We start from the raw sequence: 13550 nt of genomic DNA on the forward strand, positions 1-13550 counted from the left end.
TAACAACAAGAAAAGAACAACTGAGCTACGTATTTCAAAACAAAGTTGAAAATGGAGATAAAATCTTCTTTAACAATTTCAAAGGATGATATGATGTCTCTTCTTTACAACAAACAACCTAAAAGTTCAAGTATTAATTAATGGAACTCGATATTTCAATATATTCTATTAATACAAAATTTTTAGACATCTTTCAAAGAAGTAATTTTATGTTTAATTATAACTAGTTGTTTTTCTCCTTAGTTAAAATAGTCAATGTTGAGAGAAAAACGTATTCAAGTATGTGCTATATCCACATGTGGTCAATCTTTGTTCAATTGTCTTCGAATAGTTGCAGAAAATCAATTGCTACGCCAATCATTTATTAACTATTCCTTTGATCTTATCCCGTTTACCAACTAAATAAACAAAAATGTTTGAAATGAGTTGGCTTATCTATAAAAGGTGTGATGAAAAGAATGTGTTTATTGTATTTTTATTCACTTTACCAGTTTTGTTGAGTAGATATGTGGTAAGTAGGTGGTATAGAAGAAACGAGCAGTAACATGTAATTTTCAAAATATCAGGTAACAATTGAATGCTTAACTAATATTGAAGGTAAAAGACAAAAAATAAATTACAGGATTCATCTAGAACACATTCCATTTTGTATTATCGTTTGCATTCTCCTCTCATCGGAATCAACAACAATATTCTGTGGAAGTTTTATTCAATCTTTATTCATTATAATATTTCCCCCAATATTTATCGTGTCGTTTGAAATAATGATTACTACTACAACAAAATAGGCCAATAAATGTTTTGACTTATTTCATACGTTTTACCAGAGGTTTGGTTATAAAGTGATGAAGTTACTGAGCAGAAGACTGTTTACGATGGTTGGTTGTCAATATCTCACTGCGAACCACTGTCATAAGAATAATTATCTATCAATTTCATTGGCTAATTTGGTGTAACTGCAATGCAAATCTAAATTGAAATCTAAAGTTTCGTGTCTTTAATGCGTGTCTACTGTTAACCAGTATATGGTTTTCCAGTGCAACTCATTTGGTTCCCCACAGCTGAACACGCATTCGAGTGTTGTCGGGTATGAAGTAGAATATCATGAACGCTTTGTTGGTCGTCGTTCAGAAGCGTGAAATTGTTGCGACTGATAACATCTTTCCACGCTGTTTGGGCTGCTAAGGAGTGCAGTCGAAGTACCTGCTGTACGCTTAAGGAATACGCGAATGTATTCGTGGTCATTACAATGTAATATAAACTATTCACATTTATCGGTTATGGCAATTTGCTGATATTTAACCATGAGTGGCTGCGTAATGTAATAGATTATACATGCAATCTTTCAGCGCTGTCGCGCCGGTATCGAATCTTTCAGGCTCAGATTTGCTAATATTATAATGTTTGACTCTAAAGAGGTTTTGTAGGCTGGGATTTTGAAATATATCTTCGAAACATGAACATTTTAAGGGGATCGTGTCTGCGTGAACCGCTCTTCGTACCTTCGGTTTAAGTAATTCGTTTTTATTTTATCAATTTATCATTCCATGCTAATTTGAAGAATATCTCGTCCAATCGATATTGTTTTGAGGAAATAGGGAGAGAAGAAAGGTAATGAACAATGGTCGCTTCAAACTTTAACGACGATTCATTTTCTATCGGCGACCAGAATTTCAATTCGTCAATTTGTTTATACCGTCGGTCGCTAACAATGACCAATATGTGGAACACAAATATTTGTTTAATTGCCTAAATAGGTATGCTGATCCATCTTTGAATACCGGACAGAAGTTTATCGAAACCACAACCATACACTGTTTTATCGGCGACATTTTCAAACCTGACATCTTGTGAAACAGGTTTCGTAACTTCGTGAAGTTTTCAGCGTCAATATTCGGTGATAAACTCTGCGTATTGACCAATAACATGTTCGTGTCGTTAAAGCTGTTCGCTTTGACGCTGGATATTGTTCATTCATTTCACCTTGCCAACGAACAAATATGGTATCGGGATCTTCATCCTTTCTTATCGAAAACGTGGATGGCTGTTCATTATGGCTCATGCGGACCGTGAAATCGGCTATGTTAACAATCTTTGAATGTTACTGAAACAAACTTCACGACGCGGTGTCGAACGGTAGGTGGTTGACTAACATGTTTTTTGCTTGCTTTTGATTTCGAGCGTAATGGCAAAGTCTGTGTTTTCGGTATTCATCTTCCTGGAACCAGTCTGTTGTTACGCTACAATTATGACGCCTGATGCGTTTGAAGAGACTGGGTCGCCAGTGTAAAGATATTATCATACCTGGCTTGGACTACGTGTAATTGCTCCTCTATTCATTGTCGCCAGTCTGGCTGAAAGTTACGCTTCTGTCATTGATCAGGGTACACCATTTTCAGAAAAATTTGAAGGAAATTCGACGTTATTTTTCATTGATTTGGCAATGCGAAATGGTACTAATATGCGTTTGACTGTTTAACTGTTGTTTAAAGAGGGTATGTGTTCGAATACGCTTTAATGTTAACGTATCTATGCGTTAGGTATACCGTTTCATAGAACTTTGTTCCCATAGATCGCTCTGCTCTTCGCCATTATCACGAATAAGGGTAAACTAACGTAATTTCTGTTTTCTAAATGGCAAATATAGTTGTGGGTTTATCCCCTTCTTCCTTTCTAGTTCTATTTCAACTTTGGATAACATTTCTTCTTCTTTATTTTTTCAGTTAATTTTTAGATAATCGGCAAATTGTTTTCATTAACGTTTTGAAGTTACTTTTCTTATTTCATCTTCTGTATATGTTTCTTTATTCTCCTCTGGTTCTTTATGATTCTGGAATATGAAGAGTAGTTTTCTCTTTCGGTTCGTGCACTAGGTCGCGATGGTGAAACATTAGTGTCATTAATCTCGTTTGGTCTTCGTCTGGTATCTTGGAGATCTGCGTGATCTCGTTAGAAATGGTCGATACTGGTGTTATATATCCTCGTCTCAATAATATGATGTGTTAAGCTTCCAGCCAACCTTTCCCTTTCTTATTTTGTTGTTGACAAAGGCTAACGGCAGAATGATGCGCTGGCACCGAGTATGGGCAGATAATACTGGCTGGCAAAGAGGAATAATAAATTACCAGAGAAATCTGTCTGGCGCTTGTTGACGTACCGTATGCGCGGTAACTCTCCATGCGTCTATTAATTTAAAATTGCCCTGACTGATCGGGCTGTACGGCTTATGATGGCGAAAGTCTGTGAAGTCTGAATGAATTTGTCTCCACGTACTACGGTGAATCAGATTACCAATATTTACAATCTTATCAGCCTAATGCTGCTCGAGAAGGTGGCGAAGTTCGGTCGCTTCTACGTGGAGTTGATCGTCGGCTGAACCGCTATCTATGTAATTTCCCATTTTCGTCTTTAAGCATTGTTATTTCATATTCAAGCCAGTGACTGAAGAATGGCAACATCTTGAGTTCGCTTATATGAGCAATGACATTCTAAACCCCATTCTTTTTCTCGTGTGTTCTCGCTCTGCGAGAAAACCGACCAACTGTGAAACATATGATTAATTTCTTTTCTATATATAATTCGTGACTTCTTGGATTTACCCTCGGCTTCAGACTCTGTCTCTTTAATTTTGTTATTTGCGCTCCGTAGTTAAGAACGCCCAAATGATAAACAACTGCCGGTCGTAAATATTCTGTATCCAGTGAGGTGTTTTTGTTATTAGCAGCAAAGACAACAAAAGACGAACAAGTTACCGCAATCTGAAGGCTCTGCTACTGGTAAAGACGAACAGAATGATTAGTGGTGACGACGGTTTAACCGACATGCAACACCGGAAGACGCACACTGCTCAACACCGGTGCGGTACGCCAGTAACAGGCCATCGCCATCAACTAATAAAATCGTGAAACAAACGCTTATTCCGAGACCGGTACGGAAAGTTCGAAATTTTTGCTGGTCGCCGATACGTATGACATGCTCGAGAGTTGTAACATTGTTTTCCGGTGCTGAAATGACGAAACAATGAAGTTTTCAAGTTGCTACGATTTGGGAATCGCAACGTATCGCTAAAACATACTCCGATATGAAAGGATCCCAGAACGACGCCAACATGCGTACCAATGTTTGGCGATAACAAACGACATATTGTTTTATGGAACTAAAAAATAGCTCCGGAAGGCATTGGTATTGACTATGATGGTTGTTACTCTAATCATATAATATGAAGATTCCGGAGATGGAGGCGTTATCTTTACATGGGAATACTATCTACTTATGCTGGAAAAGGCTATGTTTCCAGTTGTCGACTTTGATGAAATGTCGCCGAATATTGAGATTTTCGAGATTGCCGGTTGCGAATCGCCAACGTCATGAGCATACTCCGTACTGAGGATGAAAACGAACGCAACGCGTGCTTCAATGCACTGAAACACGATAACCGCGCAGCCTGCTCATTAACCGATACTTCGAACGCGTAGCAGGCTTTGTTGTGACTCTGTCATATGAAGCAGACCGGAACAAACTGTTTTAATTTATAGATACTATCAACTGCGATGTTGCTATATGAATAAGTCTCTTTTCAGAAATGCTGCCGGGGTTAAAGACGATAGTAAGGAAAATAATTGTCTCAGAATGACAGCGTAGTTCGATAATCGACGTTGATAAATGATACCGGTCATGGAGATCCAGCTTTCTTAAGTCGCATTCTTAAGAATTTTCGGCGGATTTCTGACGATTTCGAGGCGCTTGTGTCTTGACGAAGAGGTAACTGTTTTGACTTCGAATTAGCATTTCTTCGAAGGTGATGCTGCCGGACTTTTCGAGGATTTCTGGCGCGATCGTACTACGTCGCGAGTTATACGTGAGTATTTATGTTGCTTATTGAGGAGTTTGCGTTGATAACTTCTGGTATTCGAAGGCTGCTGGTCGTCACTGGTTGAAACATGTCAGCTCGCTCGGTGAAGTTCGATTTTTCAACCGTAAACTTGATGCCTTTCTCTTATTGTTATAACGGATGCGGTATACTGCATGGAGCAGGAGGTTCGATATCGCTGGTGTTGACGGTTAATAAACTCTCCTTTCTCCTCACGCCAACTTTCGATTCGGAAGATTTTACGACTCGGTGTCCTGAACGGTCCCTTTAGTTTTCGTGATGCGAGTTTAAACTTTGACGGAATCGTGAATCTTGCGACTCTGTCTCTTTTCGAATGCTGGTAATGAAATCGCTCCGAGAAAATGAACGTGAACGTTGTCGTCAACCGTAATTTCGAGACGATTTAAGAAGCAACAAACAATTCGAGTGTTGATAAATGTGTCGTGGAGACGTGATTTAGCATATGTTGCCGCTTTGGTTAAAGCTCTCTCTTCTTCGTTTGACGATGATGGATTTTCTCCGTGAATTGACGGCAGACGTCGAACCATCTTTGGCTGAAGTGATAATCTTGTCCCGTACCAGCAAATAAACTTTAAAGGATAATGTTCGAGCAGTAACGAAAATCGATTTGAATGAGTTGGAAAGCAAGGTGTGGGGGGATAATCAACGATTTTGATAATGTATCCTGCCTCTCGAAACCGAAGCCTGTTCGACTTCATAATATTATTTTTGGTTTGGTTTAATTGGAATCTTCATCTTTCTTCGGATATACCCGAAGGTACAAGTATTTCACCGGCGAATATGAGGACGAGACCATTAGATTAGAATCGCAACGGAACTGATACTGCTATGATTTTATCGCAATTGTATTCCAACCCGGATACGGCCAACATTTTTAATAACGAATTAACTCAATAATCCTTTTTCGGTCATCGAGATAATGAAGTTTGTCGTCTGCTGTTTCCTTAACTATTCTTTGTTTTGATCTGGTATGTAATAATGATCCATACTAGTGGCTATTGATGTGTTCCGGGATGACGAGCTACGTATTCGCTGAAACGTTGGCTTATTTCTGGTACGCCGAAGTTCTTCAACGATATGTCGATAATCCCCGCTTCAGCTGTGTCGAAATAACTGCTCAAAATCATTACTCGAAACCGAATTTATGTTAACTACGGCAATGCGATATCATATGAAATTATTCTGAGCATTTCCCAATATGTTGAACATGTTCATATTCGGAAGAACTTCTTGAAGTCGTGAAGAACTGTCTTACCAGTCTGCATTTGAGACTGATGATTTGCTTGATTTTCGGGCGGCACTGTCGGGCTCTTTGGTATACCAGCGTAACGACGACATCACGGTACAATAGTACGCCAATATCTTCCGTTTGTTTTTATAAAATTGCGCTGAACCCGTCGGCGCCAATTTTCTCTTTCTATTCATATTAACGCATTCGCAATTAATGGCTCGGTTCCGCGAAATTCGCGTTTATCGACGGTTACGACTTCAATATTATTAATGGCGTCGCCAAATACTGTGTTGCTATACACGAATTGTTATAAAGTTTGTTGTTCACGGTGATATTCCATTTTTTGTCGAAACTACCGATTAATTCGCCGCTGGCGTGACGTAGCTGTTTTCTAAATTCGTAAAATGATCTTTTTCCCTCTTCGTACCGACCCAGCAGTATGGAATTCGCTAATAATTTGAAGTTCACTTTTCGGTAGTCCTTGTTTTCCTCGCGCTGGCGGTCTGGCTTCCATTCGCTGTTGCATTCTGGGCTTTTGTCGTTTTTCGTTTTTCGCCGGTGAAACCCTGCTACGGTTCTTATATTCATTTTAGTAATCTCGGCTAATTGATCGTCGCTGATATCTAATGTCGAATATGTTGTTACGGTACGGTATCGCGTATGTTTGTTTAATAAGATCAATAGTCACTAGTAGGCGCAATTGAGTTTCCGGTCACTATGGAGACTCAATACAGCTCGGATACTGAATAGTACGCTTAACGAGGACATATCGAAGACGAAGGAAGTTATCGAAGCAACGTTTATGTAATATGATGTTTGTCGGGGTTAAAAATTCTCCGGGTAACCAGACTTCAGCGAGTCTTTGTTTAATTTTCGGGCAGGATACCGTGCTTTTATGATATATTGTCTAATCAATAATCTTGAACACGTTCAATCTGCCCAAACTCGGCGGTAATTCAGAGAGAAGATAAATGGAAAGAGAAATCTGTTGATCTTTATTGTCCATACGATAGATGAAGAAACCACAGTATTTCTATTGTGATGATCTATTATGGCATGCTATTAATCTGGTATTTCATGATTTTAATTTCATTATTTTAGTTCGGTTACGCAATTAATATTTGAATATTGTTGTGATGATGACTGACCATCTTCTTAAACGTGAAACGTTGTTCGAACGTTTGACATTCCACCATCTGATCTTTCAACTTTCTAATGACGGCGGATAACCTCTCACGGGTAATGGAAGTTTGGTGTTCTGATGCTTGCGAACTGCAGCGGCTCAGTAATATTTGTTGATAACTGAAATTGGATGCGCATGAAGTGAACCGGGAACGAATACGTTGTTTACTTCGCCGCGAAAAATACAGTGCGGCTTGTGGCGAGCGGATTTGGCTTCGTGGAAATCGTAATATATTGACCGAAATCGTCGGCCGAAGAATCTGTCGGCGGTTGGATCAATCTTTTTCTTTCGAGCAGTTAATGCCAGGTAATGGAACACCCTATCCCCTTACCGAAGGTGGAACGATGATCATAACGGATAGACACCAACGGGGTCGATATACTCCGGAGATAACGAAAACCATGAAGAACTAAAGGTAAATGTCGACGTATTTAAATCTGAAAGAACCGGATAATGAATTGACGACGCCGCTACTGTTGAAACTTTCTGAACATTTATCAATTTAATGCGGATCCGAAGCAGACGATCGTAATATGATGGTCGCCATTGCGCCGATTGATAGAACCGGGCCATTCCACCGCCGTCTAGGTGACAGGGCAACGTTGGGCAAAGGTTTGGATTATTATTTCAACCGCCGACTTTCCCGTCACTCACCATTTACCGAAACGAACCACGGTGGCGCAATTGATGATTGAAGGTCCGCGAGGGAAAAGAAACGGCACCCGGCATACACCACCACTGCGGCATAAAGCCGTCGAAGACAGGTAGTAGATGACGAAGATGACGAACCAGTTCGGCTGCTGCAAAAGTGCTGGCGATGTACCTGAATTACTGGGCCGCGTTATTCCGGTGATGAGAGCCTTCTGTTCTTCTGGATGAACTTACGTTGATCTGCTCTTTGAATTCCTAAGCCCCACATAGCGCGTGGGACAGTTGGCGGTTTGGGACGTTAACGGGCTGGGCATTGCCGTCGTTACGATGTCACCATATGAAGTGAATGCGCTGGCAATCTGGTAATTCGGAAGGTAACGATGAAAAGTAAAGCTTATGCATCATAAGCCAACGAGTACATAATGCGGCATTGAGCGCATCAAATATTGTCCTTGTCTTTCGACGCTAAAGATTTTTGGTTGATCTGACTGATGCTTGATGCGAAAATATTAGTGGTATTTTTGACTTAACAATAGTGTTCATTGGCAAATGTGTTTCGTAATCTATATGCAGAGGTGTGTCCATCAAGTCGAGAACTATTGATTGGTGTTTGCTCATCTGTTCGATTCCACCGGGGAATTATTAACACAAGGTGATCACCTGGTGATCGAAAGCTGCGTTCTATAACATGGCATGTTCCCAGACTCTTGTTTGCGGTGCTCACTGCTTCATCGAACGAACAGACGTCAAACGAAACCGCCATTCGTCGCTGTTCGTGGTATTCGTTACAAATGAGACTCAATATTTTGCTCTCTGTCACATTCGAATGACGAGCTTGTTCATAATTTCTTTGACTATTGACATTTAATGGCACAACCAATAACTGCAAATCGGTGTTTGTTACGACGAATCGGAGAGAGCCGGGTTTGCTCCGCAGGAAGCTGTACTGACGCTTTCTGAATAGTGACTGCGGTCGAGAGTATGCGGAGATTCCTGGTGGTCGACACTTAGACAAAGGGCATTCCTATTTACTTTGCGTTTGAACCCTGGCTTCGATGACATACCATACGAGCTCTGCTGCGTACCATCTTGTAAAGTAATGTTTATAAGCATGTCATCCGTAAGGTGCGTATAAAAAGCTCAAAATGAGAACAGGCGTAATGATAATGGTGTGGTAAAACCTATAAAAATAGATGGCCTGAAAACAGAACTATAATTAATAACGGGACAAATGTCTGTAATTAAAGTCGTAATTAATGGCGTGAAGCAAAGTCTGTGAACCGTATGCGGTGAATGCAGTTAACGGTGATAACGGTGTCGAAGAACTGGTCGAAGGAACATTTTGTCCATGGCTGGTGCGGTAATGTTCAGAAAATTCGGGCCGAAGTTCTTCATGGGGATATGTAGTCTGCTTTAATATTAGAGGAATTATGCCATGTTATTTTGCCGTACGACGTTATCTTCGTGGGAAACGTGCAATCCGGTACTGGCGTTATATTCACTGGCGGCTCGACTCTGGAATTTCTGGCTTGACGTTACTGATTCTAAATAGCTGGAAAGTCAGTATTGCGTTATAATGGCGAATCGAATGACATGATCGGCAAACATTCGGCAGAGTGGCAGAATGTCGCAAATGTTTGAATGCTAACAATGCCTCTGTTTTCTCATTATTTAGCCCTCAGCATGTTGATGACATCCGGGCGCGATCGGTGTGCAGAGGCTTCCTGAAAGGTATTCTGGAGTTTGTCGATATGTCGCAAAATTATTCCTGTCGCTCCGCCAAAACCAGTTGTTTAAACGCAAGCGGCTGCTGAACCCAGCACTGTTCTCTGAACACTCGCGATGGTGAACTTTCTTGTTGATGACGACGACGATCTATGCGTGACGCGTCCGGCAACATCTGTTCCGTCTCCGGTTGGTCTTGAAGTAACGCTTGTCGGTCAAGGGTTAACGCTGCTGAAGATCAAAAGGTGGCCAGAGCGGCGTCATTGCGGCGTATCGGTACGAGTGAATCGACCACGGTGGTCGTGAATGACGTTAACCGCTTTGCAACTTCAATATTCCAGCAATATCGCAGTTTCTTGCCCGTAATGAGAATCGACCGAATTAACTAAACGACGGTTTGCGGTAACCTCTGCCGCTTCGACGTTTACTGCAAGCGGCGGATTCAATACCGTTACTGGATCGTGTCGAAAACTTCAAATTGCGGAAATGCTTAATGGTCGCAATGGCAAAACCGAAATTTATGCTGTCGTACTGAAAGTGAGCGTGTTCCCCTAAATGAACATTAACGGGACAACCTTTGCTGTTTTTGCGTCTTGTTTCTTTTGGAATTTTTTGTGGTAAAGGCACGGCATGGTCGATTGGTTGCGGGAGATGGTTGATAACAATGATTGAAACAATCGCATAATTACCGACGATGGTATACAGCACGGCTGGAATGGAGTTTTCAAAGTGACACGTCGTGGTCGTTAACGGTGTTGGCCCAGCTTGCTTGTCGCCAGGGTCGTCGGTTTTGCAATTGAAGTTTCAATGTCATGTTGATTCGTGTCTGACTCCCCAAATCTTCTTTGACGATCTTCCGTGATACATAGAACTGGTCGTAACCGAGGACGTTGTGTCGATGTCGTTGATGTTAGTGATGCTGAATTTTCAGTCATTCGCTTATTCGGTGTTCTGTCGGAAGCGCAAACGGAATTGAAGCAGAGGCCAGATTGTGACTTGTTTTCTGTGACGCTGAATTATCTGGTACCGTTCGATTTGGACTTGACCGATCGGACTTTATTCAATGTTAACTGCTTGCTAATAAACATTGAATAAGCGTATACGGTCTGATTCTGTTGTCGTCGTCCTGAATTTCTTGCGATTGGTGATGTGACTTCGGACAACCAATAATTTGCCGAATTTCAACGCCGGACCCGCTGGAGATATGGCAAATGAACTGACATCGAACTACTCGGCAGATCGGGACGTAGTAAATATTTGTCTGAACTCTCTGTATCGGCGGAAGAACAGAGCAGGTTAAAGGCTAACGGCAACCTGGAAACCTGCTGGCTATGGCTATGTAAGCGTGCTGAATTCTCGTGATCCGATTATCTCAACTGAAGTTCTTCTCGAACAACGGTCTCCTTCTCTCATTGAAAGACCGAGTTTTGAAATCGGTTTGAGAGTTAAACTACCGACCGTATCTAATCGTCTTTCATTCAAGCTGTTGGAGAACATTGTTCACGAAGGCTTGAAGAACACCTATAATAACAACCGCTTGAACCACTTCGGAACTGCAAATCGAAACATGAAAACGCTGCGCTTCGTTTATTATCCGCCAACGATCCCCGTGATAACGATGGTCGGCAGAGATATGACACCAATTTGATTCTTCTTGATTTGATCATCGACCTTCGTTGCCTGAATACGCGATACGGCTTTATAAACACAATCCGGAAGAATAACTGCTGGTCAAATCTATCTTCATCGCCAGCCGAATTTGTCAGGTGTTGTTTATTCACTTTCCGGCAATGATTAACGTTATTGTTCCACGGTCTGAACCTTCCTTTTCGTATACTCGCTTCCCGAATGACGGTTTGATATTTCGTCTGCTGCGACGGCAACTAGATCTACATATCACGAAGCCATCTGAAACCGCTTTACTGGAATCAATCAATTTCGGGTGGGGTTGAATCACGGATGACTGTCCCATTTTCTGGAGGCCAAGTGACGATGGAATTTCTGCTGCTGGTTCTGAGCGACGGCTTTGAAGGTGCTACGATCTTGTCGGTTTCCTTTCCGTATTTGAACGTCTTCGAATCATATTTCAATCACTAAACAAATAGAACTGACAGGCGCAACTCCACATTCACAATCGGTAAATCCGCCGTATGAAACGACTGACATATGCGCTTCTAAATCATCGCGTTTCAGTTCAAGTGGATAACTCCTTTTTCTTTCCATATTCTTTAATCTCTGATCTGAGACCACGGCGGTGGAAATACTGACGGCAGGGGATTGTACGCCTGACAATAAACTTTGCCGTGGTGAATAACTGGTCAAAACTGTGATATATGATGATCATCGTGTCGGTCTTATATTCAACCCCTTCTGTCGATATCGCTAAATAATCGTCGATAACCTTCTCTACTCAGCTCTACCGTCGAACATTTCGGGTTAAGCTCTTGAAACGCATCTTGAAACAATTGCTGTTCTTCTGAACCGACTTTCTATCTCACTGAAGCAACCTATGAATGAGTTACTAAATATATTTGTTATCATCATGTTTTACGAATGCATCGATCATATTCGGTAAATCATCGCTCGAACTATTTCTACCGCACTTATGTCGAATGACTTTGATTTCGAGATATCAGTCTGTCGCTGCGGCCTTCTGCGATTGTCGAAGAACTTTATTAACGAACCGGTGTGCTGGCATAAGGAATAGCGATGAAATTACATTTGATGTACTTTGGACCTGGCGGAACATTCAAAGGCAGTCAATGACAGCATGCTTTTGATCTTAAATCACATTAGCTGTCCGATGATGATGTAAACCAAATTCGTTGAATGAGGATACGCACTGAATACGCTGGCGAATGGTTGAACGTAGACCTCGCTGGTAATCGTTGGTATATGAAGTGTTGAAAACTTACTGAAATGGTTTGATCTATGACAGTATTGCGTGGCTGCTGTCACTGATGTTGAACCGATGTGGTGATCTTCCATTGGTGTTTAACGCAATTTCAGTTCAATACTCTGTGTTTACCGACGGTGGAAGCCACGCATATTCGGCTATATGGTCAAATCGATCTGGAGCGAACAATCAATGTTAAGATGCGTACGACAAAACAGTATGAATTAAACACCGATCGCTTATTCGTGATATAATAACTACAGTAGCGATTGATAAATGAGCAAAGGTATCGAAGCGTGCAATCGCGAATCCAAGGATGCCGATATTTTATTGCTGGGTTGCTTTCGCGAATCGGCGCCCGGAACTGAAGTCTTTCATGGCGGATGCGATACTCTGAAGGGCTTTTCGACAATGATGATATTTATATCGAGATGATCTTTTATTCGGCATTTAAGAATGATTGATACGAGAATGAATTCTTTATCGATAACAACTTCTTTATTGTTATATGTTCGACGTTCGGTTATTTCTTACCGTGATCAGCTGGAAGTTTCCGTCGATCAGTCGTACGAAGGTTCGTTTTGGCATGTCGTGATGATATAGTATCACGCCACTTTCTGATGAATTACGTAATGACGAGACGAACTCAGTGTTACCATGTATTAATGTGTTTGTTTGTAGTTATTATGGCCTGATGGTTCAGGTGTGCGTGGTTGATAATGATAAATATGTTAGCAGCACGGCGAACGGGCGGGCGAACGAACGCATGGTGTCGTAAAGGCAGGGTGGTACGTGCGATGGGGATTGATCGGCATCGACCTGGCATTTCGGTTCCAATGACGATACGAAACAAATGGTACTGGCGTATGTTATATTTTGGTTACGCATTCGGTGAAACGAATTCGCTTTATTGGTTGAGCCGTCGGATTCAATTGATATGAAATCGCGACTTCCACAAAATGGTCGAGCGGCT

This window comes from Haliotis rubra, unplaced genomic scaffold (assembly GCF_003918875.1).
Source record: "Haliotis rubra isolate DU_JTF1 unplaced genomic scaffold, ASM391887v1 Scf317, whole genome shotgun sequence".
NCBI classification, from domain to species: domain Eukaryota; kingdom Metazoa; phylum Mollusca; class Gastropoda; order Lepetellida; family Haliotidae; genus Haliotis; species Haliotis rubra.